The sequence below is a fragment of the Mauremys mutica genome, chromosome 3 (genome assembly GCF_020497125.1).
Source record: "Mauremys mutica isolate MM-2020 ecotype Southern chromosome 3, ASM2049712v1, whole genome shotgun sequence".
Classification (NCBI taxonomy): Eukaryota; Metazoa; Chordata; order Testudines; family Geoemydidae; genus Mauremys; species Mauremys mutica.
This window is the reverse complement of record NC_059074.1, coordinates 135,658,194-135,685,656: the sequence shown is the minus strand read 5'-3', so window position 1 is coordinate 135,685,656 and position 27,463 is coordinate 135,658,194. Positions and strand designations below refer to the sequence as shown.

The 27,463-nt window shown below is 41.9% G+C and overlaps 1 long non-coding RNA gene across 1 annotated transcript in view; it reads right to left on the bottom strand.

Moving 5' to 3' along the window:
* The window catches only part of LOC123367294, a 29,653-nt gene extending 3,744 nt beyond the window's left edge, over window positions 1-25,909 (bottom strand). The window contains exons 1-2 of the long non-coding RNA XR_006578394.1: window positions 25,676-25,909; window positions 2,570-2,743 (exon numbers count right to left, since the gene is read on the bottom strand). This is a non-coding gene — a long non-coding RNA (uncharacterized LOC123367294). The remainder of the gene's footprint in view (window positions 1-2,569; window positions 2,744-25,675) is intronic.
* Between the last annotated feature and the right edge of the window lie 1,554 nt (window positions 25,910-27,463).

The following is a 27,463-nucleotide window of genomic DNA, read 5'->3' as shown; positions in this document are numbered from 1 at the left end:
CGAGGGCACCCCTAAGCTGTATGCACAATTTTTGTAATCTGACACACTATTTTTATATATGAAAAAGTTATTTCTGAAAGCCTGAATACTACCAAATAATCTAGATTTCTCTTCCCTTATTTAAAAGGCAACTAATGACTTCACTTCTTTCTATCTCACATATCTTCCACTAAAACTCAATTTGACTTCTATGGGAACAGAATCAGGGCCACTGTATATTATCTACACCCATGAAACCAGAAACCTGTAATTACATTTTTATTTACAAACCAAGTCAGAGAATGTGTGCCTAAATCATAAAAGATCCAGCTCTTATTGTAGATTATTTGTTGATTCATTTTGTAACATGAAATGCCCAACAGGGTGTACAAGACAAAGAGGAGAAAAATCACTGAAAGAAGAGGTGTGTGATGGTACCTCCCATAAGGCTTTATGGAAATATGCTTAGAATGTGTTTTATGCTACATATGCCATGTAACATATCTCCGTAAAGGTTATGATCTACTGAATGTATTAATCCTATTTCTATGCATGTATCATTTTTGTATTCAAAGTTATGAATGTTGGCTGTGTAGTGTCTTGATTGCTAAATAACCTTAGTAGAGCATTTGGTCAGTTCCTGGAGAAAGGAATGTTGAAATTAAGTACCTAATCATTGAGGGTATGGCTACACTGGCGATTTGCAGCGCTGGAAAGCCTCCACCAGCGCTGCAATTAGTAAGTGGCCACACCTGCAGGGCACTTCCAGCGCTGCAACTCCCTGGCTGCAGCGCTGGCCGTACACCTCACTCGGCATGGGGAATAAGGATTCCAGCGCTGGTGCTGCAGCGCTGGTCATCAAGTGTGGCCACACACCAGCACTGTGATTGGCCTCCAGGGTATAAGGTGTATCCCAGAATGCTTTTATAAATTACTCTCTTTGTTTTGTTATGCAGCCTCTCTTTGTTTTGTTGTGAACGAGCTCCGATCGGAGCTCCGAACAAACAGAGCTCCTGTTTGCTGTGATCATCTGTACCTGGCTGTAAACAATCAAATGAGAGGCAGGCAGGGAGAGTGAATGAAACAGAACGGAGGAGCTCCGTTGAACTGCTTATCTAAAAAAACAAACACTGATCACAGCAAACAGGAGCTATCTGTACCTGGCTGTGAACGATCAAATGAGAGGCAGGGGAAACAGCGTTGGATGCAGGGTTCACAAACATTTTGTGATTTTTCCAATCTCTCTCTTCCCCGCTCCCTGTCACAGTACGTGTTGGAGGCAGGCTGTTTGCAATTAAGAGTTAAGACTAAGGGGTCAGAAACATGTTCTGATTTTTCAATGCAGGAAGCTAAACACACAGTGTTGGCTCCAAAAATCCCCTCTCTCTTTCCCCCCGCTCCCTGTCACACTAGACCCCACTCCACCCCCCTCTTTTGAAAAGCACGTTGTGGCCACTGGAACGCTGGGATAGCTGCCCATAATGCATCACTCCCAACAGCGCTGCAAATACTGCAAATGTGGCCACACACCAGCGCTAGTAGCTGTGAGTGTGGCCACACACCAGCGCTGGCCCTGCACAGCTGGATGACCAGCGCTGCAAACTACCAGCGCTGCAAACCGTAAGTGTAACCATACAGTATAACCCCTATTGAAATCAATGAGGATCTTTCTATTGCTTTCAATGGGAGTTAAGTGCTTAACATGCTTAAGCACTTTTGAAAATCCCACTACTTGGCTATCTGCATCTCCAGGTGCCTAAATACCTTTGAAAATCTGACTCATTCTCTATCTTTCATTTTCCCTCTAAAAAGGGGGTTAATAATGTAGACTTACTCAGCATTGTAAAGTGATTTGATAGCCTCACATAAAGGGATCAGTGGAAATTATCATTATAATAAAAGGTAATTGTCTTTATGAGTTTGACATATCACCTACTGATGACTTCCTCATATGCTTCATCATATATCCAATTATGTTTTTAATCAACTTAATAAAAAACAGCATCAATTATAATGCAAGTGAGCCTGTGACTTAGGTGGAATCACCCATTTGATAGCAAAGAATAATTACTATTTATTAGGACTGCATTAAAATTTTAAGAGTAGTTTTATAAGGTCCCGTAAGGTCATGTATTGACTCCAATCATTAATCTTTTCCGGGCATCTTTAATCAATTACTCTGAAGGAGCCCCTAAGTAAAACATTTGCCCTCAGATCTTTAATTATAATGCCCAGATTAATTAAAAAAATAATCAACATGATTATTGAAGGATTCCTACATGCAAAGCTTCTCCCCGCTTCAAGTGAAGGATGACACATAAAATTCAAGTTCACCCTACACAAATTATAACATTTGGGAGACTGGGAGGAAAAGACCACGGGATTATAAAATGGTGCCTCTAGAATTTAAAATGAGGTTGTTGAAGTCAAGAAGTCATGAGATGGATAAAGGAGCTTCTTTTAAAGGTGAAGAAAAGCACCAGGACTCAAACTTGTAACATCTAAGTTTGTTAGCTAAATTGTAGGGAACAAAGAGATAGAATATAAATCCTTATTTAAAAACAAAACAGAGTGAAAAACTTTTAGATACCATAGTGATTGACAAATTGTAATTAGAGCTGGTGGCTTCACTTGAATTTGAAGAATCTCAGCCCCACTGAGGATCAAGGCTGATGATCGTAAACTCTTTGGCGCATGGCCTATCTTCATTTTGTCTTGTTCTGAGTTGACCATATTGTCAGCATTTAACGACTAATCACTCCCCCTTCCAGAAAAGAAAAAATGCGGAACAGTCATGGCAGAAAATCAGCACTGAATTCTTGCTCAAAAATGTATTAATCGTAAGATTTCTAGAACTCCCTGTTTGTTAGGTTGAAACTATAATAATCTCAGATTGTATTTCAGCCAAAACAAGTGCAGAAGAACTGAAAAAGTTAGTTCAAATTTGAGTAACTTTAGAGATTCACATGTGGGTCATTTTAAGGGCTGGGCAAATGTTTCTACAGGTCATTACTTTATTATTCAGACCAACTTTCTCACCTTTAAAAGAGTGACAGGATTATGTTTTGCTGCAGTATGTAACCAGGTGTGGTAACGAGCTCATACAAATGAGCTGCTGGCTCATTTGGGCAAGTTTCCAACCTGAATTCAACAGAGACAGGAATAGCTCTCTAGCAGGGGAAGCTAAGGACAGAAACACCTTCTTCACTGATTAAAAGGAATGACAAAATAGTTAATCAGTAACCAGTGTAATTCCCATTAGAATCCTACATTTGCCTATTCTAACTACAGGGAAATAATGTAGTACCTCCTACCACTTTGTGTTAGCTGTTGGCAAAGGGAGACCATTATACAGTACTTATACAACAAAGGAAAATGCAAATGACATTTCAGACAGTAATATGAGCTCATAGAGCCACTTGCAGCCCATTGCCTTATTCTGTATCACAGGTAGCACTAGTCTGATGCTTTAACTGAATTAAAAGCCATTGAGACTCTCAAAGACTCAGGCTGCAACACAATCAAAGTATTCCACGTGTCGCAATAGATGTTTGTCTCGCAGCACAATATGCATCATGCTGAAGGTTATCAAAGGTCCTGAATGTTTGACAGATAATATTACTGCTTGCTCATAGATCAGAGGATATGTCAAGTGAAGACTGCAGCAATTAGTAAGATCATGAAACCCAAGAGTCAAGCATCACTAGAGGGCTTAGAGGAATAGCATGTGGTTTTATACATTGCCCATAATAATTTTTTTCTGCTAGACATAATTCCCAAGCAGCATTACATGGAATCTTTTGCTACTAGTAATATGCTCTGCCTGTGTTAAGCCTTGTCCTACCATTATTCTCTGTCACCCACCACAGTGGACCTGCCATTCACCTTGGCAAAATTACTTTAGTACGATACTAATATAGCTAATATCATTGGTCGCATGCAATAAAGAAAAAAGTCAGGAGGAATTTCTCTCAGTAAAATGAATGCTAACATATGTGCTCTAGTTTACCTTCCTAGTGCATGGCCCCTGAGTGCAACGTTGTTGAAAAATTCCTTCTTTGTGGTCTCTACTTTCTTCCTCTTGCCAAAACATTGAAGAAATTTTAAAAAATTCAGTTTCTGTGTTTATCTTATTTTAAATGTTTCTCAATGAATTTAGTGCAAATGAAAGGCATGAATGGAGACTGACATCTTCTGTTCATCCATTGTATACTACAGGTACAGCATTGGCAGTAACTGTGCAAGCTTCCAACACAGGTCTGGCTTCAAGCCGTCTGTCCATAGCTGAAAGGCAATGAAAGTCAGTTGCTAATCGCTTGAGCCAACCGGTCTCTTCTAACCTTTACTTGCTCTTTTTTCCTGAGTTCTTTGCTGCCTTATGAAAAACATGCGGATCTGGCTCTGTGTGTACTTTGTTGTTCCATGGGGCAGATCATCAGTGGGTATAAGTTCTCTATGTTCACTTCAATGAAGTTATGACATTTTACATTAAATGAGACTATTCCCCCTTCAAGTTTAAGCTTGTGGTGGAATTTCAAAAGCTAAAATTAATTAATGAAATTTGGACCACTGAAGTCTATCACAAAATGCCCTTGACTTCAGGGCCCTAGGATTTCATCCTGCGGATGTATCATTCCCTCTTTCCAGATTGAGGGAAGAAGAGGGAGTTAAATAAGGCCTATTCAGCACATTCTAGCACTCAATTCTCTTCTATATTAGTATGTCATTAAGCATGGTGATTGCTTACACTAGGATGTCTCGAAAACTATCCATTTATTTTTCACAGTGGTTTACACACATCAGAGAGGTAATGACAGTATGTGATTAAGAAAAGGGAAACTTTTCTGAAAGAGGATTATTCATCTTTGGAACCATCAGGAACACCCCACTCAGTTATTCAATATTAGAGCTGGTCAAGCTTTATTTCAAAAAAGTTTTTGATCAAAAAAGGCTCCTGACAACAAAATCTTTCCCAAAAGTTTGTCATCGTTGTCAAAAAGATTTCATTTTCACAAAATAACATACTAATTTTTACATCTTTTTCAAAATATTTATCATAAAAGGGGTTTAAAAATGTTTCATTTACTGAGCACTAGTCCTCAGTCAAATATAATTCGTAAAAAGTTCAGTAACATTCAATAAAGCCTTTAAATGCCTTAACATTGTGTAACATTTGGGGGGAAAAGATGTCCATTTTGAAAATTTCAAAACAAAAACTTGAATTTTTCCCCTAAAACAGATTTTCATTATTTCTATTAGCTCAATCTGAAATTAAAGAAAACATATGGGCAGAGAAGTTTTCTAAAAGTTTGACTGTTTAGTGCTTCTGAAGGTGCTGGTCTATTTGAATCCTAGACAGCAGTGGGCGGAGCCCACCAAAGATCTGCCCCCTCTTGTGAGGGAGGATCCAAAAGATTCAAAGGTGGTGGTTTTATAGACTTAGGCCAGGTCTACACAAGAAACTTTTGATGATATGATAATACCATGTAAGAGTGTGATCTTTTGAGACACTTTTGTAGCAGAAAAAAGCCCGCTTGAAAATGCAGTTATATCAGCAAAAAGAGTTCTTTTGCTGACATAGCTTATTTCATTTGAGGTTTGGTATAAATTATACCAGCTAAAAGAAATGTTTTTAAAGTTATACACTATGTCTTTATCAGGGTGAGGGGTGGGTGTAAGGAGTGTTTGCTGGCATAGGTATACCAGCAAACCCTTTCTAATGTAGACAAGTCCCTGGAGACTGAAGTCAACTTTTCAAAGTGGTACAGCCAGAGCACCAATTCTACATGTTACCCCACATCACCTAGTGTGCCTTGAGTCTGTTCTTGAGGGCCATTTTATGACTGAAAGGACAGTTTAGTTTCTATGTTGAGGCAACCCAGTTTTCTGCTCTGATTGCTGTAAAGGGCAGCAATTAGTGCTGGGGTAAAGGAAGGTAATGTGGAAGGTTTGGGGGTATTGATGGTTAGGAGCTTATACAACAGATTAACTCTCTGGGTATGGTAAAAGCCACAAAGGGAAACCTAATATTTATCACTGGTGCTTACTCCCCCTTTCCTCTCTCTCACACACATGCCTTCCTTTTTATTTGTTTTTGCTAATTTCCTGTAATTAATTCCTTACTGATTAGTTGTCTAATTTTGTGTCTTTAAAAATTACATCATTGATCACCACACTTCTCTACATTACAAACAACAAATTTCAGATCACAATATTGTTTCACTTGGCAACAACTGGAAAGAAAAGGCGGGTAATTATACACTGCTGTTATCAAAATCCCTTAATTGGATTCTTTAATGTTCCTTGGATCGCTAGATGACTGAACTGTTTAGATTATACATTAATTTGACATTCTCCTATCTCCAGAGGTAATACATGCTCATCTTCTCCACCAGCATGTGCAATGTATATGTAGAAAACAATTCCTTCTAATTTTTAATAAACTCTTAATGGGCACAAGCTGGAGAGGCTGCCTGTCATCAACTTATATTTATTACACATTTACCTAAAGTGGTGGTGAATCATAAGAATAACTGTTTAAACTGCAGTGCCAACCAATTTCCATCATGTGTCATTACCTCCTGATTTCATTTGTAGCACGACTGTGTCCTATTGCATTAAATGGCATTAGTGTATGGATCTTCAGTAAAACATTTTGGCCTTTTGCAATGCCACAGATTTATTGTGTATTGATTCAAGATTTTAGCTTTAGAAATAGGCAGAGATCAAATGTTAAATCTGCATTTCCAAAGTCCAAGCTTGTGTAGAGAGTTTTAGCTCTGGGGTGAGAGGCCCTAGATGTCAGTAGCCAGTATGTGGTGGTCATGCCTAATGGTTGGAGCAAGATGCAGACTTACTAGTTAGCATAGGAGTCAGGAATTGGTAGTCAGAACCAGAGCCAAGGCCTAGGAATATATGAGTCATGAACCAAAGCCTGGGGTAAGAGCTGGAAAAGTGAAGTAGGGTTGGACCTACCGAGGCACTGGGTAAGTCAGAAGCAAGGCGGGGAACAAGGCAGGGACAGTAGAGATTGCAGCTGCAGGCATGTGCATGTGTTGCTGTTGGGATTCAAAGCAGCACCAAGGTGGAGTAATCAATCAGGTCACCCTGCTGTGGCTCAGCTGTGCTCATAGACTGCCTGGAGACTGGGTAGGCACAGCTGCAAGATCTCACTACTGATACTAGAAGCATGAGGAAAAATCTCAACTAGCAATAGTCATCGGATTTCATCCTGATTTTTAAAGCAGCCACAACAAAATAATCTCAACCCCAAATTAATTGCAGACATAAAATAACACAACATAAACTTACAAAACATAGACCATTTCTGAATATTAAGCCATAAGTGGCCTGTCCAGTATTGTGCTTCTCATGACCCTATCAATTTAAATATCTCATCCCAAAACATCAATGCACTAACCTTGAGGTCATCATTTCAGCTGTATTTGGTGGGTAAGGTGTAAGAAGTAACCAATTTTTTTTCTATGGAAGTGAAGTAATGTTTATCCTAATATTCAGTTGTACTTAGCTGCAGCTGCCTGTTGGGTCACTAATGACCCTTGATGAATCCTGAGCCTTTTTGTATTAAATATGATTACAGTTTTCAAGCACTGTGCAAACATTAACAAATTTATATTTCCAGGCTTTCTATAAGATTAGTATTTTTATCCTTGATTTACTAATGGGGAAATTTAGCAACAAAGATGTTATATGGCTTGCCTAACACAAATCAGTGGTAGCGTCAGGAGCAGAACTCAGGATGCATGGCTCCCAGCTCTGTGCTCTACCCAACACACGGTAATGTCTCTCCTGAACTGGCTACCACACAGCAACAGAGAACTCCTCTTGTGCTATCAATCAACAATCAAAAAAACAATCAAATGAACAAACCAACCAAAACCAGAGCACTAATAAACAGATAAGAATTTGAATGGAAATGCAAGGTGGATATGCAAAAACTGAAGGAAAAATTAAACAAGTGAAAAAGTACATTCTAAATGTCAAATGGCACTCTAGAGGAATTCAAAAGAGGGCTAACAACAGATAAATGAAAGAATCAGCTCCTTTATAGATAAAGTGTCATCAAAGGAGAAGAGGAACTGTGGCCATTCATAATATAATTTTTAAATTGAACAGTCAGTCCCTTTGAAGCAAATTGAGGAGCGCTAAATTAAGTTCTCATTCCATATTAAAGAAGTTGCTAGAGATCAGAACATCTAAAAGTCATTACAAAAAAGTCCTCCAAACACAGAGATGAGGCATCAATCCATTTTCTTTGGTGGGAGCCCCCTAGAAATTGCTAAATGAGTACACAAGCAGTCTCCTTTATTCAAGTATATCCCCTTGAAAGTGTAACTTCCTAAGCTGATGTGCAGGGGCAATGGAAGGGGTTAAGTACATTTCATTAGGGTCAGTGCTACTGCCTTATCCTTACACTGAACCTCTATCATCCCTCATTCACAGCCAATAAGTGTGGGTAGGAAGGAGGAGAGTATAAGAAATAGAGGAATAAGAAAAAAAGGCAGCAAGGGGGTGGATGAAATTCTCCCTTTTGCTTAACAGGAGCCTGGGGAGTTCTGAAAGGGAGAGAGGGGCTTTTGGATGGAATGCTGATGCCCAAAGATTCCATGGCAGTGGGTGCAGGTTGTTGTGGGGAGCTGTCAGATGGAATGCTGATGCCCAAAGATTCTATGGCAGTTATGAGTGACAGGTTAGCAGAGTGAGACAAGGGAGGAGAAACGATTAAGCTGTACTCTGGCCACTAGGGGGCTCTTCTTCTCCTAGCCTGAGCGAGTGAAATGAAGTCTCACAGCACCTATGAGCACTTAAGGCAGGTGTGCAATGGGGTGTGTGGACTCCACGTGGATGAGGAAGGTGCCAGAGAGGTCCTGGGGGTGGAGCTGGCCCTATCAATCATGTATGATAGGGAGGAAACTGCAGTCAGCATGAAGGGGTGTGTGGCAGTGATGGACCTAAGCAGCAAACTGCAAGAGTGACTCCTGGAGCCATGGCAGGAACTCTGAGCCCGGAGACCTTCAGCTGGACCCTACAGAGAGTGCAGCGAGCTCCCAGGGTGAGCCAGACAGACTAAACCTGACTCAGCAGCCTAGCAGGGCGAGACCTCAGAACACACTATGTGAGCACTGTATTGTTGGCAGCACTGTGAACTTCTCCCACGTACACACACATTTGATGGGTCCTGGGAAGAAGTTGAATGGATTGAGATTTGTGACTTTCGATCACTCCATCCAGAGGGACTTAATATGTCCCACAAAGGGCAGGGCCCCTTTGCCAGTAAGTAAGGAATTGAGGCCTGTGCTGGAGCCACCTAATGCAAATAACTGGGTGCAGTCAAGCTCTCTCACCATCTGGGGGAAGAACCACAGGGGACTCGGTTACAGAATGAATAAGGTCAGTGCCAGACAGCATATCCCATGCTCAAAGGGCAGGTGAGCAGAATTAGTAATTGTCCTGCATCAATAGATTTCTCCCCAGTGTTATCAAGGCCAGTGAATCCACTTCCCTTTCAGTGCAGAACAGAGAAGTGTTTTCCCACCTCACAGACACCTGCAGTCTCCCAGTAGAAGTAATTATCTTGCTATCACCCCATTATACAGGCACTTCTTGGGATACATTCACTCCTGCACTAGTGGGAGCAACTGCACCTCTTGTGGTGTGACAAAACACATGGCCTTTGTGCTACTTTCCTCTCCCCAGTTTCTACCAAGGCAGTTACAAAGCATTTTTTGGTCTCCCCAAGAAACTCAGTGCATCCTCCAGCCAACATTTGTGTGCGCCCTCACAAGTTAGCCCCATACATTTTTCTAGTTTATATTGTCCAACTCTGGGCTCCCATCAAAGCAGTGGTCACTGATGCATGGTGCTGATACACCCTCTTTCTTGCAGATTTTCTATCACTGGGGATTCAGTGTACAAAATGCTGTAACTTTTAGGATTTGTTTCGTGTGTACTGTACTTTTCCATTCTTTAGTAGTCTGTCAGTCTGCAGGGCCAGTGCCTCAGGAAGGCACATAAGTGTTACTCTAGCTATTTTATATACAGAGAAAACAGGCACAAAGAGCAATTCAAGAGACTTATCTAATGTCACACAAGTCAATTGTAGCGTCAAGAATAAGTTCCCTGGAGTCATAATGTGCTGCTCTAGATACACCACATTGCAAACCATCACTATGACATAGTCCAAGATTAAACCTAGTGTGGACTTACTGAAGTCCAAAGAAGGCATTATGTATAAACCTAACAAACAAAATGTTGATTTCCTAGAAGATCAAAATATAGGTTGAGCAAGTCATGAAAATGCTTTCATTTCAAACCAGAAAAGTTCTTATGTCATGTCAGTATTCAAAAAGGGCAAGCAGGATGAGCTGGAGCAACTGACCTCAATCCAAGGCAAAATAATGGAAAAGCTAATATGGGACTCAATTAATAAAGAAATTGAAGGACAGGAATATAATTGGTGCTGATCAACATGATTTTATAGAAAATAGGTCATTGCACGCAAACCAGATTTCATTTTTTGAGGTGCTTACAAGTTTAATTGGTAAAGGTAGTTGCACAGATGTAATAGACTTTTGAAGGCATTTGCATTGCTACCACACCACATTCTTATTTTAAAAAATAGCACTAGACAGTGTCAATAAACCATGTTAAATGGATTAGTAACTGGGTAACTGATAGATCTCAAAAAGTAGTTGTCAATGGGGAATCATGAATGAAAGGGGGTGTTTCTAGTGGTTTCTGCAAGGATTGATACTATGCCAGATGCTCTTCAATATCTGTATCAATGATCTGTAAAGTAAATATAAAATCACTGCTGATAAAATCTGTGGATAACCCAGGGCCGCCCAGAGGATTCCGGGGGCCCGGGGTCTTCGGCGGCGGGGGGCCCTTCCGTTCCGGGACCCGCCGCCGAAGTGCCCTGAAGACCCGCGGCGGGAGCCCCCCGCCGCCGAATTACCGCCGAAGCGGGACCCGTCGCTGAAGTGCAGCCCGGTCTTCGGCGGTAATTCGGCGGTGGGGGGGGCGGGGGTCCCCGCCGCGGGTCTTCGGGGCACTTCGGCGGCGGGTCCCGGAACGGAAGGGGCCCCCCGCCGCCGAAGACCGGGCTGCGCTTCGGCGGCGGGTCCCGCTTCCCCCCCCGCCCCGGCCCCAGCCTCTTACCCCCGGCTCCCTCCTCACCCGGAGTCTCAGCGCCTCGCCGGAACAGCCGCAGCGTGCGGCCGGCGGGGCCTGAGCTCCGTCCCGCTCAGAGCCGCGTGGGGAGGGGGCGGGGCTGGGAGCTCCACGCCGAGCGGAGGGAGCTGAGCGCAGCCCGGAGCTCCCGGCCCCGCCCCCTGACCACGCGGCTCTGAGGGGGCGGGGCTCAGGGGCCCCGGCGGAGACTCGGCGCTTGATGCGCTGAGGCTCCAGGAGCGGGGCGGAGGCGGGAGCCTCCGCTGTTCTCTTGGGGGCCCCTGCGGAGCCCGGAGCAAATTGCCCCCTTTGCCCCCCCCTCTGGGCAGCCCTGGGATAACCCTAAGATTGGTGGAGTGATAAATAATGAGGACGACAGGGCAGTCACAGAAAGAACTATCTGGATCTCTTGGTAACCTGGGCCCATTCAAACAAAATGCAAGGTCATATATCAAGATACAAAGAAAGCATGCAGGCCATACCACAGCATGGGGGGACTGTATCCTGGAAAGCAGAGATTCTGAAAAGGATTTAGGTGTCCTAATAGACAAACAACTCAACATGTGCTCCCAGTTCAATATTGTAGCAAAGTTAACATGAATGCTGGATGTATGAACAGAGGAGCAGGAAGTAGGAGTAAGGAGATGATTTTTACCCCTGTATGGGATACTGTGTCCACTTTTTATTTTTATTTTTTTATTTTACTTTCATTATATTATTTTAAATGGATGTTGAAAAATTGGAGTGGGTGCAGAGAAGAGTCACACAAATTATTTGAGAGCTGGAGAAAATGCCTTATGGTGAGAGACTGAATGAACAAAATCTATTTAGCTTATCAAAAAGATGATTCAGAGGTGGCTTGATTCAGAGGGAGAAACTACCAGGTACTAAAAGGCTCTTTAATCTAGGAGAGAAAGATATAACATGAAACAATGACTAGAAACCAGACATTCAAATTGGAAATAAGGCACAGATTTTTATAAGTGAGGGTGATTAACCACTGGAACAAACTACCAAGGGAAGCAGTGGATTCTACATGTCTGATGTCTTCAAATCAAGACCAGAAGATGTGCTTTAGTCAAACAAGGTATTGGGTTCAATACAGGGGTAGCTGGGTGAAATTCTACAGTCCTAGCATCCACTTTTACTGCCATTTCTTTGAGTACCTGTTCTAGAGTATGAGGAAGCTGAATTCTCATTCACCGGAGACAAGCTTGCACTCATGCATTCTGTCACAGCCACCTAGTATTGTGAAATGGGGATTTCAGATAGCAGATGTGATTATAGGAAAGTGCGTATGAAATTGACAACAGGCAGTGCTCCCAGTTTGAACTTATTATTAGAACTTTCCCCACTAAGAATTAGTATCTCAATTCCATACAGAAAGGAGACCAAATCTATTCTACTTCAACCCTTTTGGAGACTTTCCCAGAACATTTTATATGAACAGTGAATCAACTTACATCAGAATTATACTGCATAACCTTCAATATCTGGGAGTTAAATGAACCCTGAAAGGAGTTGTCTAAGTACAAATAGGTAAATTACGACTCGTTTGTTCTTTTCTCTCCTTGTGCTTTTTTCTGAAGTGTGGCAAGGACTCCTATAAATGTAAATAGGTTTAATTGGCTTACATTTGAAGGTTTAAGTGGAAAATGTTGGAAAAGACACTCTGCATACAGCTAACGTTAATAGGATGGCAAGGCTATACCATAGTCTGCTGAAGCTGCATGTTTATTGCAGCTGAAAGCACATGATAATATTCAGACTCCAGCGCTTGCTGGAATTAATATTGTACTGGGGAGGGAGGTGGGCTATTTGTTTTTAATTATTCATTTCTTCTTTGTCCAATATGCATTATACTGGCTATCAGTAGCACATATTTTTTCTTTGATGTTTTTGCTGTTAGGAGACTTTAATGTGTCCACATCTTAACTAAAAGATGTTGACTTTTGGCAATGAAGAAAAATACAATTGAAAACAATTTATTTTTATAGTAGCTATACAAACAATATCCCAAAATACAGAGTTTAATACATGATACAAAGAATTCACAGCAGTGAGAGAAACGCAATAAGAAGTATAGACAAAGGAGATGTCATCGTTTTCAGGTGGGATTTGAAAAGAGGTTGGCAGTCACCGTTGCAAAAAAGCAAAGGCAGGCTCTTTTAGATGGCAGGAATTGCAGAGGAGAAGGCTCTCTCAGCAAAAGTAGAAAAATTATATGACATGACAGAAAGGAGGTTGGTGTTTTAGAAAAGGGGATGGAACAGGAAGGGGAAAAGAGAACCTGCAAAGGAAATTGGTGGAAGTCCACTGAGGGCTCTTTAAAATAAGGAGAGGCAATTTTGATCTGGATCCTAATATGACTTAGAGAGCTAACAGAGTCATTTAACAATATGGTCAAGCTTGTTTTAACATGTTGAAAGCCAGGAAGCAGTAACCAATAAAATCTCTTGGCAGTAGACAGAGCTTGTATGCAGTAGAAGGACATTTTAATCAAAAATAATCAAGAGAGAAAATGGTAAATGTTGTATAGCAACCTAAACTGCACAGATACAGGTAACAATCACATATAGCCAGTTTTTCACACATGTTGAGATGTAATCTTCCATAAAGCTCTAGATAGGGTTCATATTACAGGCTCATGTGAAACCAATGTTATTGTAGAATGATAACTCTTATGGGATTCACAAATTGGTTTGAAACTGTTACTTCAGGTGTAAATACAGCCAGCCCCTCACACATGGCTTATTTCATAAATCTTGTGTCCCTAAAGACTGAAAATATAACGATGAGCATACAGAGGGTCTTGTGAGATGTCAGCACCAAAGTTAGCTAGGGAAGAACACTTACCCACAGAAAACAGAAGTGGTTGTTCAAGAGGTATATTATTAAAAAACAACAACTAAAATCTTCATCATGACCCTGCTTCAACAAAGCATTTAAGCCTATGCTTAACTTAAAGTGCTTAAGTTCTTGCTGAATAGCGATGCACTTAAGCACATGCTTAAGAGCTTTGCTGAATTGGGGCCTGTGTGATTATGTATAAAAAATTCAAAGAATGGTGTGTTTTGCCTATTTCTATCCCTTCTCTATTTTCATCCATCTCTTATTTGTTTCCATCTTCAACTCTTTTCCCATCATCCTTATGTTTTATTGTCCTTCCATACCTTCTGTCTCACTTTTTCAACTCTATCACCTCTCCCGCAATACTTTATAGAATGAAAAAAAAATGAGTGAAGGGTTAAAAGGGGAGTTGAAAAATACATTAGTAGCAGGGTGTCAGGTTGCATTACTCCATCTGATGTAGGCCAGGATATCAGCCAAAGGGATTCTTGTATTCTGAGTCAAGCAAGTCAGAAATGAGCCAGCTCAAGGCTCCAAGTCAGTGTTGGGGCAGGGGTTATTCAATTCTTTATTCTATGCTGCTATTTACCAAAAATCCCCCTTCAGTGGCAATAGGATACAGTATTCTTTACTGCTCATCCTTCACTGATTTTTTTAAATTGCTAAGCATTGTTATGCAATTGCCATCTTTCACCCCCTAGAGGAAGGATGTTAGAGGCAGTGTATGATCTGTTATATTGAAAGCGCTTTAGGATGAACCACAAGATGTTATGTAAATGTAAGAACATTATCAGCTCCATGACACTCCAGTCTGATCTGCAAGAGTTCAACATTATTTTGGAAACTCTCTTTCTGACATAGCAGAAGGAGGGTGCTGTTTGCTGAGCAATCATGCCCCTATTCGGGGCCAGATTCTACCACCTCACTCACAGTGAGTACCTTATTGTGCAATCAGATATACTCAGTGTGAGTAAGGGTGGAAGAATTTGGCTGTTGGTATTTACATGGCACCCATCAGAGTAGAATGAGAGTGCCTTCTAAATATTAAAGAATGTATCCTCAGCACAAAATTATCATTATCCCCCTTTTACAGATGAAGAATGAGACACAGAGGATAAGTGAACTGCCCGAGCTACCACAGGAAGGATGTGTAAAATCAAGGAAGAGAATCCAGATCTCCTGAGTCCTAGGGCAGTGCCTATACCACCAATCTTCCCACTCATATCTTTTTAAATAAGTAGCATATTTCTGTTTCAGACATCTCATTATGCATGTATGAAGAGAGCACTGATGTCTAACTCACTCTCCTTTTAAAGGTGATCACCATATAATAATCTCTGCATTGATAGTAACACAGATATGGCTCAAATGAACAACTGAACCATACCCACAATGTTTTTTTCTTTAAATGGGAATATTAGATACCTGGTGACTTCATGGTGTTTGTTCTTTTTACTAAGAAGTAGTTTTTTATGGTTGTCTTACTGGAGTAGTTATCAAACTAAAATCAGCTGATGAGGCTAAAAGGCTATCTGATGTCCAGTCATAACTATAAAAGCTATTCAGATATTCATATTTATATGGCCCCAATCATCCTCAAAGCTGGGAAAACACTCTTCATAGGGTATGGCTACACTTACGGTTTGCAGCGCTGGTAGTTTGCAGCGCTGGTCATCCAGCTGTGTAGGAGCAGCGCTGGTGTGTGGCCACACTCACAGCTACCAGCGCTGGTGTGTGGCCACATTTGCAGCATTAGCAGCGCTGCTTGGAGTGATGCATTATGGGCAGCTATCCCAGCATTCAAGTGGCCGCAACGTGCTTTTCAAAAGAGGGGGGTGGAGTGGGGTCTAGTGTGACAGGGAGCGGGGGGAGAGAGAGAGTGGATTTTTGGAGCCAACACTGTGTGTTTAGCTTCCTGACTTGAAAAATCAGAACATGTTTCCAACCCCTTAGTCTTAACTCTTAATTGCAAACAGCCTGCAGCCAACACGACTCCCCGCTGTTTCATTCCCTCCCTGCCTGCAATCTCATTTGATTGTTTACAGCCAGGTACAGATGATCACAGCAAACAGGAGCTCTGTTTGTTTTTTAGATAAGCGGCAACGGAGCTCTGATCGGAGCTCGTTCACAACAAAACAAAGAGAGTAATTTATAAAAGCATTCTGGGATACACCTTATACCCTGGAGGCCAATCACAGCGCTGGTGTGTGGCCACACTTGATGACCAGCGCTGCAGCATCAGCGCTGGAATCCTTATTCCCCATGCTGAGTGAGGTGTACGGCCAGCGCTGCAGCCAGGGAGTTGCAGCGCTGGAAGTGCCCTGCAGGTGTGGCCACTTACTAATTGCAGCGCTGGTGGAGGCTTTCCAGCACTGCAAATCGCCAGTGTAGCCATACCCATAGATTGGAATCTCTGGCTCATTCCTTCCCATGTTAAAACTCAAGAGAGGGAGCAGTTAGTAGGAAGTCTCTGCAAGGATTTCTTAATGGAGAAACCCAACATTTCCCTGTCGGGGAGAGAGGGAATGTTCCCCACATCTCTTCACACATGGTAAAAGCCATGGCCCTGCCTTAAAACTTGGCAGATCCGTAAAAGGTCTCCACTGCTTTGTCTGTTTTACCAGACCTGCATGTACCTGGCAGCGAGGCTCCATTTGAGCTGCTCTAGCATGGATTCATCCTGGCTACTGCAGCCTCTAGAGCTCCAAATGAGGAACTCTGCAGATAAATTAATCTGGCCTCGGTATGCATTAGGTCAGGAATGGGGCAATGTTGTCTTTTCTCTGTCTAACCCACTGGCACTGCCCATTTTTCTCTCTTTCATTGTGAAGAGCCTCAAACACTGTGACGGGCCTCTGTTGGGTCCAGGGTAGTGGCGAGGACAGTGGTACAGAAAAAGTTGTGTGCTCCTCTCTGCACAGATCAGATGAGGTACAGTTCAGTTTTTGCACTTCCTTATTTCAGCCAAAATCAGAAGTGGCACTGAAATTTCCCAACAAGAATGGAGTTCATGATATATCTTGCACTAACAAAACAGCTGGTACCAGAAATCTTGCAAGAAAATCTGTTCTCATCAGATTTCCAGTCCCATTTTGCAGGATCAGATTAGTGTGATTCATGTATCCTATGCTGCTTAGAGAAAGAGAATTCTAAAAGTTTGATACAAAGCCTTTATTTTAGTGTTTTCCTTAAGGCAGCAATTACATTTTAGAGCCTTAATTACTTTATAAATGAGCTTTGATCTCTCGGTTGTGACTGCCTTCCGTTCTGTAGAAGATGTCTAATTATCTTATCTAAGTCATTAAATATGTATTTGCTAAAGTAATTTTCGTTTTCCCAAAAAGATGCTATCATAATTATTGATTTTCTTTCCTTCACAGATTATGATTTGAGTATTGTTATGTTTTACTGACTGTCTATTTATTTTTGTGACCAAGTCAAGTCTTACCATCCTCCTTTAGAGACACTTTTCTTATAATGAAGAAGAAGTTCATGATTGCAAAACAAGAACAACATGACAATCAGTGAATTAACACCAAAGCAAGGTACCTTTCCATCAGCTTCTGAGCAGTACCCGCACCCTGGATTTTTTTTTTTAAAAGGGCTGGGTGGACTACATGTGCTTATAGAAATCATCTTAAAAGGGAGAGCCAAGATCTTTTACTGAAGAGCAATGCTGAACTTGTTTAAAAAAAAAAAAACACATGAAAGGGCCAAGTCAAAGTACTGAAAAGGAAAGAGTGTGTCACTGTGACAAGAGTTGTACTTTATGAATAGATAGCACTGAAAAGCCAGGATCCATTACTCACCTATTCGGACAGATTTTAAACGAGTCTGAGCTAAGCATAGTCAATAGCAGAAATTCCTATGGGAAAATACAGAAATGGCTAAACAGAGGAAAAATACAGAGCACTCCATATCTTGAAATACTGTATCGCCTACAGAATGACTGCTCCTTGCCAGGTTAGTTCATATTTTTCTTCACTGCAATTTCTCCTGATCAAGTCCTAGGCTGAAACAATGTCCCCAGGGAAAAAGCACATAATCAGCTCCTGGCAACACAATCTGAGTAGGTCCAGTTGTGCCACTGAAGATCCAAGGGAACTGCATGTCTAAGAATCACACACACGTCCAAGGTGGATACAGCACCATGGAATGATTCATAGAATTTTGTCGGCAGCACAGAAGTTAGTGTTTTGAGCAAACTCACTGCCCATCAGTGTCATGAGAGTAGTGTTAGATCAGATCTAGTGATCACATTTTTTAATGTGTGAGACATTCACACCCTTTATGGGATTTGAGAGATGGAACCTTGAAAACAAAAGTATCTGCTATATCCCTTGATCTTCAAGAGAATCTGTGAAAGCTGTCAGTAATACTAGGAATTATATCTTGTTTGCAGATATTGAGTCTTGGAGGGGCAGCCTCAAGGCAGTGTGTTGCATGCTGATTAACACATTGGGCCTGAGCAGCAGTTTCAGTCCCCCAGTCAACAAGAAGTCTGAGAGGTTCCATTCAGCAGTATTTTGCATAAAGCACCATGTCACACTGCAGCACTCTAGAGAATGGTGACATAGCACCTGAGCAGCTTTGTCACATCCCAAACGTATTCACAGCAGCCTCATGAAAGTCCCAGGGCTGCTGTAGCAGAACCTGTACAGCATTTATGAAGTCCTCCATGCTGTAAAGAAGTCTGCTGTCAGTGTCTCAATATGCCTTTAATAGTATGGGAATCCTTTGAAATGGGGTCTGCCTTTTGACTCGGTGGAAAGATTTTCAGCTCTTTTCAACTCAGGTATTGCTTAGGTGAAGAGGCAACCAATCCCAAAGGTGAAAGGTTGATACTTAGTAAAATATCTTTGAATCTCCTTACAAATTTGGTTTACTGGGGAAAAATACAGGTTGATGGGGAGGGGTTAAGAAGTTAATATTTTGAACATATAAAAATATAATAAATGCAATAATAATTTTATCTTCCATCCACATATCTTTTGGTGCTTTACAAATATTATGGAATCCACTGGAACTCATATGAATATTTCAAAATGAATACTTTGATGAGCTGTGTCTCTTTTGCTTTTTGCAAACTTTCTGCCCACAGCTAATGATTTTCTCACATTTTTTTCTTTATATGGACTGTGATTTAAAAAAAATTGTGTGAGCCTTTGTGCAAAGTTTAAGAAAAGAAGACTAAGAAGAAAAAGAGTAATACTATGTAAAGAAACAATGTGTGCACTTAGCAGCACCCACTGACCATTAGATCAATTCCTCTTCCATTGTGGAGAAAGTGATCTGCAAAAAACAATAGCTGACTCACTGACAGCTCAGATATAGCATAAAGGAAAACCATAAGTCTAAACTGAAGACCACTTTGAACTCTACCTCCCAAACCTTTCCACCTCTCATGGGCACAGGGAGCTGGAAGAAAATCTCAGGTTGAGTGCTGATCCCTGGAATGAGCTTAATGAATTCTCCTTCTCTGGACTTTTGTATGGAATTTATTCTTTCTGCAAATTGTATGTGTAGTGTTTTGGAAAAAATAATTAAAATGGTATTCAAAATTCTACCCTTGTTTATACCCTTGCAACTTCCACTGAAAAGTGCATCATTGTAACAGAGGGAAGAATTCAGCTAATTGATTCCTATTTATCTATATTCCTATCATTTATATGAGCACAAGTTAGTTAAAGTCCAATTTAACTTTATGGAAATATATGGTTTTGATTCTGATCTTATGCCAGTGTAAATAAGGAGTAACAACAGAGCAATAAATGGAGTTCCACTGATATCAAACCAGCGGAAAATCAGAATTTGGTTCTGTAATCTTATGATTTCAGACAATACCAACTTATTAGAGTTTTGAAGATTATTCCCTGTACTACATAAAGCCTGTCCTTCCTTAGGAATTTTATTCATGCTAGTGGTTTTTAATTGTATTATGCAATATCATTAACTGATGAGACTCTCTGTAATGTACCATGACTTGAGATGCTCACAATTTGCATTACTTTATTTATTTATTTACCATTTCAGCTGGTTGTCCATTTCAGATATAACTATTGAAAGGGCTACGATGAGATTGTGAAGTGATGGGTCATGGGATATTTCCTGGGAAACCAGAGTTAAAGGTTGTGACAGATGACACAAGATAACAAAAGAATTATAGATTGTTAGGCAAATGTGTCACATAATAGCATTCTGTTTTTTTCCTTTCAAAGGGTGCTGACAAAGGTGTAGCGAGAATCCCTTTTGAGACAGCAAGAACTGCAGTATAAACTTCAGCTGTGGCTGTCCTATGTAAAAAGTCATGTAAATTGCCCACTTCATTTTAAGTGGTATCCTGCAAAGCGTGTGAACCTCTTATGCATACAATCTGTTCCACCTTGTGTTTAGCTTGAATTATCTGATTTTCTTCTTCGGACCTGAAGAAGAGCTCTGTGAAGCCTGAAAATTTATCCTTACACCAACAGAAGTTGGTCCAATATGAGATATCACTTCATTTGCTTTGTCCCTCTCATATGAAAAGGTTGCAATGATAAATTACCTGATGAGAATAAGCAAGGCTTTTTTCCTGCATAGCTTTGGTGAAGATTTCATTTCCTTAACACAGGGGTCGGCAACCTTTCAGAAGTGGTGTGCCAAGTCTTCATTTATTCACTGTAATTTAAGGTTTCACGTGCCAGTAATACATTTTAACATTTTTAGAAGGCCTCTCTCTAAGTCTATATTATATAACTAAACTACTGATGTATGTAAAGTAAATAAGATTTTTAAAATGTTTAAGAAGCTTCATTTACAATTAAATTAAAATGCAGATCTTACCAGTTTAGTGTGATCCTTGCCCTTGCTTTTCCTTGCTGAGTTTTCCAATGTCTGGCACATTTGGATACTTTAAGCTGCACACAGGCTTCGGAGTGATCAGTTGTTAACTAGCTCCAAGAGGAACAGAGGACAGATTTCATGTGTGAAAATACCTGTTCACACAGGTATGTGGATCCAAATGCTGAAGGCATTGCAAACGCAATTTTCTTCAAATAGTTAAATTTCACTGGCAGACCGTCCAGCAGGTCAGAATAGAGGCCCCATGATCTCTCAGTAGCTTCAAGTGCATTCCGCAGATCTCCAAATTTTAATGCCCACAATTCTGAGCTTTTTAACGGAATGAGTTGCATTTCAAAATCTTCAATACCCATCCACTGAAATACAGACAAATGTAAGTCGCTTTCATTGAACTTTTCAGGTTTAATTAGAAAAGAAAGCATTGGGCCAAATCGCTGGAAATCTTGAAATCTGTCAGAAAATTCTGATTCCAATTCTTGCATGTACTTTCCAATCTCATCAACATTGACAGTGCAATGTGTCAATAGCTCTTTTGTGTGTTGGAAGTAGCGGAAAGTCGAAGTTCGAATATCCTGAGAAAAATTGCTAGTTTTACAACAAATGCCTTTCAGGCTTCATAAACATCCAGAACCATTTGCCTTGTACCCTGAAGACAGAGGTTGAGTTCGTTTAAGTGAGCAGAGATGTCAGTTAGAAACATGAGCTTACACAGCCATTTGTCATCATCCAGTTCAGGGTAGTTTTGTTCTCTTTCCGACAAGAAGGCCTTGATTGCATCAAAACAGTTTACAAAATGCACCAAAACCTTGCCACGACTTAGCCACCGAATGTTGCTGTAAAGTGGAATGTCTTTAAAAGCACTGTCCATCTCTTCTAGCAGTGCTTGAAATTGTCTGTGAATCAAAGCAGATTGAGCAACAAGGAAATTCACAATTTGCACCACTGTATTCATCACATTATTAAGCTCTGAATTAGAAATTTTAGCATACAGGTTTTCTTGATGGATGATACAGTGAAATTTGACTGTTGGGCAGCCAATTTGATCTTCAAGTAACTTTACAAATCCCTTCTGTTTTCTGACGATGGCAGGAACACCATCTGTTGTCACACAAAATATTTTTCTGATGTTAACTCCTCAATCTTCAAAATGGTTTATGAAACTTTCCACTATATCTTCCCCCTTTGTTGTGCCATGCAGGGGTTTTAGGCAACGAAGTTCCTCTTAGATTTCATCGGAAGCACAATATCTTGCAACAACTGCCAAATGTGGAACATTGTTTATATCCACACACTCATCAACTGCAATGCTAAACACTGTTGTGTCTTTTAATGCAGTCGTCTGCTTTTCGTTAATGTTTTCTGACATTTCGCTTATGCGTCTCTCAACTATTCTGGCAGAGACAGGAAGTTCTTTTATTCTAGATACGATTGTATCTTTATTTGGCAAATCATTGAACAAAACCTCCAAATTGCTGAGAAAAACTTCTTTTATATATTCCCCATCTATAAATGGCTGTCTGTTTTTTGGAGTGCACTGTGCAATCTTGTAACTTCCTTCTGTAGCTTGATTTTTACTTACACTTAAGCATTTAAAAACACCGCTTTGCTTCTCATATCCTGCTACTGCCTTTGTCTGCTTCGTCAAGTAAGTTTTCTTGAGCTTTGTTTCAAAATATCGTTGAACACCTGATGTGTGACAAACAACACTTTCACAACAGAAAGCACAAACAGCACGGTCCTTCTTTTGAATAATCCAAATGTGTCTGTCCAAGAAGGTCGAAATGAACAAACATCTAACTTTGCTTTCTTAGGAGCTGGCATTTTGTCAAATGTATCCCTCAACTCACAGCGGGGAAAAAAATTGTGACAGATGGCGCACACAACGTCAAACGCAGTGCGCTGTTCCACGTGGCATGGTATAAGCAGCAAATCAGGACTTAAAAATATCCCAGTGGTGCTGGTCAAGGTCAGAAATCTTTCTACAGACTCTATAATAAAAATAACTTGGAATTAAGGCATACTTTAATAGTAATTGTTGTGGGACATAAACATTTTAAGATAACACACTGAACTACTTAAAAACTATTCTCAGTAGGCATATCATATATATTAGGCCACTCACTGTAACGTGCTAGAGATGCCTAGAAACTAGTATTAGTTTTGGAAGTTAGTATTGGAAATCTTATCAGTTGCAATGAAGGAAGTCAGAATCTATTTACTACTACTACTACGCCTGCTATGTTTCCCATCGCAACTTCAGTATTTTTCCTAGTTATTAGTAAACTTTCTTCCTTCATTGATTTAACAGAATTGGTGAAATGGAGTCAATGGATTTATACTGAGGAAGAATATGGCTTATTGTCAACACTGAACAAATAATTGGCAGAAAAAGAATCGTGATGAACTTAGTCTTCTTCTTTTGCTCAGAAAGTGTTTGCAAGTATTTTAGTAATTTGTAGTCTGTTGCCAGGTAATAGACAAAAAACAAAATACAAATAGACTATTGTCATCCTTTCCCTTGCATTGAAGAGGGTAAGGAAAACATTCCTTCATAGCTGGCAGCATTCCATCTGACTGATGCCCACTACCACAACACAGAATAGCAGCCACATTAGAGGTCCCCGTGAAAGACAGCAGTACTCAACTATACCATTTCAATTTTGTATGGTACTACAGAGACTACATGTGTAAAAAATAAGTATGTTCATTAATCTGGTTCATAACAAACGATACCACCTTCTTCATACTTACTGCAAATAATCTCCTCAGTGATACTAGAATAGGTCATGCACCTATTCATCTTAAGCATATCCATGGCACATATTTTCTGAGATGGTATTTTATGCAAGATTTATAATAATTCTTCTCTTCCTTAAATAAACTATGCAAGAAACAAAGTAGTGGTGACCTTTTGAGAATATTCTATCAGATATTCATTTTATTACCAGAACACGCCAGTGAGTTTGATATTAATGGATGTTACCTAACTCCACTGTGTTTTACAGTAATGAGATTTTATAAACACTCAAAATTGAAATTAGCTACCTTAGAATACAATACCTACTTATCTGTAATATGTGCAAGACATCTCTAGACAGCTTTCACCAATCAAGTCATTTTCCTTTTAAATGTCTGTATTTCCATTAAAGATACTTTAATCTTTGTTTTCCATTGTTGTTGTTTAAGAATGCTATACAGGAAAAACTGCTGAGGGTACACAACAGCACAACAATATCAATATTTGTTAAGTACTGTGGTCATGCTTGATGGCATTAGGGATTTTCTGATTCAAATTTGAATGTGTGGATTTCATGCCTGGGTAGACTGGATCAATGCTGTAAATGAAAATTACTTTCAGAGTAAGTCAAAGCTGGATGAAGCAATCACCTAGTGAGAAACTGTACAAAAACCATCAGTTATTTTCATGAAGTGGTATATTTACATTTAACCCCTGGAAACAGGAGAAAAATCAATATGCGCATTTTCCAGTGGAATAAGACACTAAAGCCTTGTCTACACTGGCAAGTTTCTGCACAGTAAAGCAGCTTCTGAGCTGTAACTCCCAAGGTGAACACACTGCCATGCCACTTAGTGTGCAAAAACTGTGCAATTGCAGCACTGTAAAAAAACTACACCAACGAGAGGCATAAGCTTTCTGTGCCAGGGCTACAGTCCCACGGTGCCAGTGTAGACACCCTGGTAAATTACAGCACTGCGATTGGCCTCCAGGAGGTGTCCCACAATGCCTGTTCTCGCCTCTCTAGTCATCAGTTTGCACTCTACTGCCCTTCCTGTTTGCTCGGTGACACATGCAGTGGTCTTGGCGTATATTTCCAGATGGCCATGCTCCAGCCATAGGAATTATGATACCTACAGACAGATTTCACGATGCATGACAGAAAGGGGCCATGACCTGGACACACTGCAGTGCAGGATCAAACTGAAGGAGCTGTGGAATGCCTACCACAAGGCGCAGGAGGCAAACTGCCGCTCTGGTGCTGTGCCCACAAGCTGCCACTTCTACAAAGGCAACCCCACCTCCGCTGCGAAGACCACTGTGGATACTTCGGTGGCTCACATGCCTGTTGAGAGTAGACTTAGCCAAGGGGAAGAAATCTTGGACAAAGATGTGGAGGGGAAGGAGGACCCAGAGGCAGAGGATGACTCGGAGGTCAGAGATGCATGAAGCCAGGAGCTCTTTTCTACCCCAGAGGTGGCTAGCCAGTCACAGCTGTTGGAGCGTGGAGAAGCACAAACAAGAGAGGAGGCCCTGGTAAGTGGCTTTGATTTTGGGAATCACTGAAGCTAGTTTTGGGGGGCAGGAGGGCTGCAGAAAGCAGGCTTGTCTCCCACCGCATGCCTAGTCTGAGCGGCAGAACAGCGTGTTGATTGACTTCCTCACTTCACGGGAATCTGCCTCAGAGATCTCCAGGAAACTCTCATGGAGATACTGGGCAATCCACTGCCACAGGTTCTCTGGTGGAGCTGCTTTGTTTCTTGCCCCATTAAGGGTAACTTTCCCACACCACTCTGCCATCACGGAGTGGGGAGGAGGGACCATTGCTGCACACAGGCGAGCTGCATAGGGGCCAGGGTGGAAGCCGCAGGCTTGTAAAAGACCCTCCTTTGATTCCCTGCTCACCCTCAGCAGCAAGATACCTTCCATAATGAAAACAGCCTGTGGAAAATGTGGGGACAGTGATGATTATAAGGCCCCCCGCCCCTTACAGTGCTGGCTCTCCCCAAGAGCCATGTGCCCAGTATACAGTATGGTCCCAGAACACTAATTTCCCCTGCCCCTGTGGTTACTCACCATTTTGAGGGTCTTTTGGCTCATGTATGCTTGCCTGGAGTCAGCCAGTTAGGGACAGGTATGTGAATAGTGGCTATGTTTTAACTCACTGAATCAGTGGTCTGTGTGTTGCAAACAATACTGCTTCTGTAAAATGTTGCATTTTGGCTACACAGATTTGACCTAGGAAGCCCAGCCTCCCTGTAGTGGGGCGGATTGCCCCACTCCCTGTGAGAGGGGGCTGCGGCAGGCCAGGGTGCCTGCGCAGACAGTGAGCCAATCAGAGAGGGGCTTATTGTGAGCCAATCAGGGCCCAGTTTAGAGCCAGCCAATCAGGGCCAGGCTCAGGCATATAAAAAGGCTGCCCAGAGCAGGAGCAGTCAGTCTGTCCCAGGCCTTCGACAGGGGAAGGTCAGTCTCCAAGGGAGGAGACTAGCACCGCGGACAGCGCAGTGCTGGCCAGGCTCAGGGAGGCTAGGGAGCTTGAACCCGTAGCCTGCCAGGCTGCAGGCCCTGAAGGGAAGGGCCTAGCGGATGCAAGGGGCCGTAGGGGAAGCGGCCCAGGGAAATAGACAGCCGAAGAGGAGAGAAGGACAGCGAGGCTGACGCCAGAGGGTCCCTGGGCTGGGACCCAGAGTAGAGGGCGGGCCTGGGTCCCCCACCTTCACTCCTTGCAGTGCACCCAGCCATTGCCCGTAGGGAGCGGCCATATTGCTACACCAGATCCCTGACAAGAGGGATTGGACTCAAGGGTGGTTGGACATAGTGACTGAGGTGTGGGACTGCTGATCACCGACCCCCGGAAGGGGGCGTAGATGGACTAAGGGGCACTGCCGGAGGGCAGTGGCCTCGAAGAGGATGCCGCCGAGCACGCAGCAACGCGGGTCCAGAGATAACAACAGAGGACAGAACGACGGACGGGACATCACCAGCCTGCAGAAGGCGCTCCACTGGAAAGAGCTAATTCCCAGAGTCACCAGCAGGAGGCGCCGCAGGGGTGAGTCCAACCCGTTACACTCCCTCTTTGTTATCACCGGCTGAACAGCTGCGCAAAATTAGAAAGTGGCCATGAAGAACTGAAGAGGACTTTCTGTGTGATATCATGATGCACTCTGTGGCCAAAAACCAAGAATTAAAAGAGTGGCAGGACAGTGAGAAGGGGGATCAGAAAAAGAACATGGCACGCCACAGAGTGGCTCTTAATGAGCGGAAGGTGCTACTAGCATTGCAAACCGAGCAGCTCTGTGCCTGCCCTCCCCTGCAGCTGCTGTTGCAAAACTCTTTCCCATGCCTCCCCCGACTGCCCCCACCCCGACACCGCCAACACACTCTTTTCAACCTCCTGGCTCCAGTCTGCACCCACTGCATTCCACTCCTCCCCATCACAGTCCAGCACTACAGACTCCCAGTACCCACTGCACACTTGTCCTTCAGTTTAGCCCTGCTAAAGTACACTACCCGCTGCACTGTACTCCAAAGGAGAAGGTTGGATCTGATACCTGAACATACCAAAATCTTTAGCCATCCTGGGACCCCACCTTCTCCTGGGTCCCTCCCTTCCCCCATCCCCCTGTGCTGATATCTTTTTTTGTTTGTCTCTCCTCCAATTTGTGTTTTTTAATAAAAGAATCATTTTGGTTTGAAAGCAATCTTTATTCCATTAATTGAAAGCAAACAGAGCCCTGCAAAGCAATGGGCAATTTTCTTCAACCTTCATAGTGCATTGTCTGCACGAATCACAAATCATCTCCTAGCATTACAAGCACTGCACTCCTGAGCATAGCAATAAATATTAGTGGCTTTCAGCTT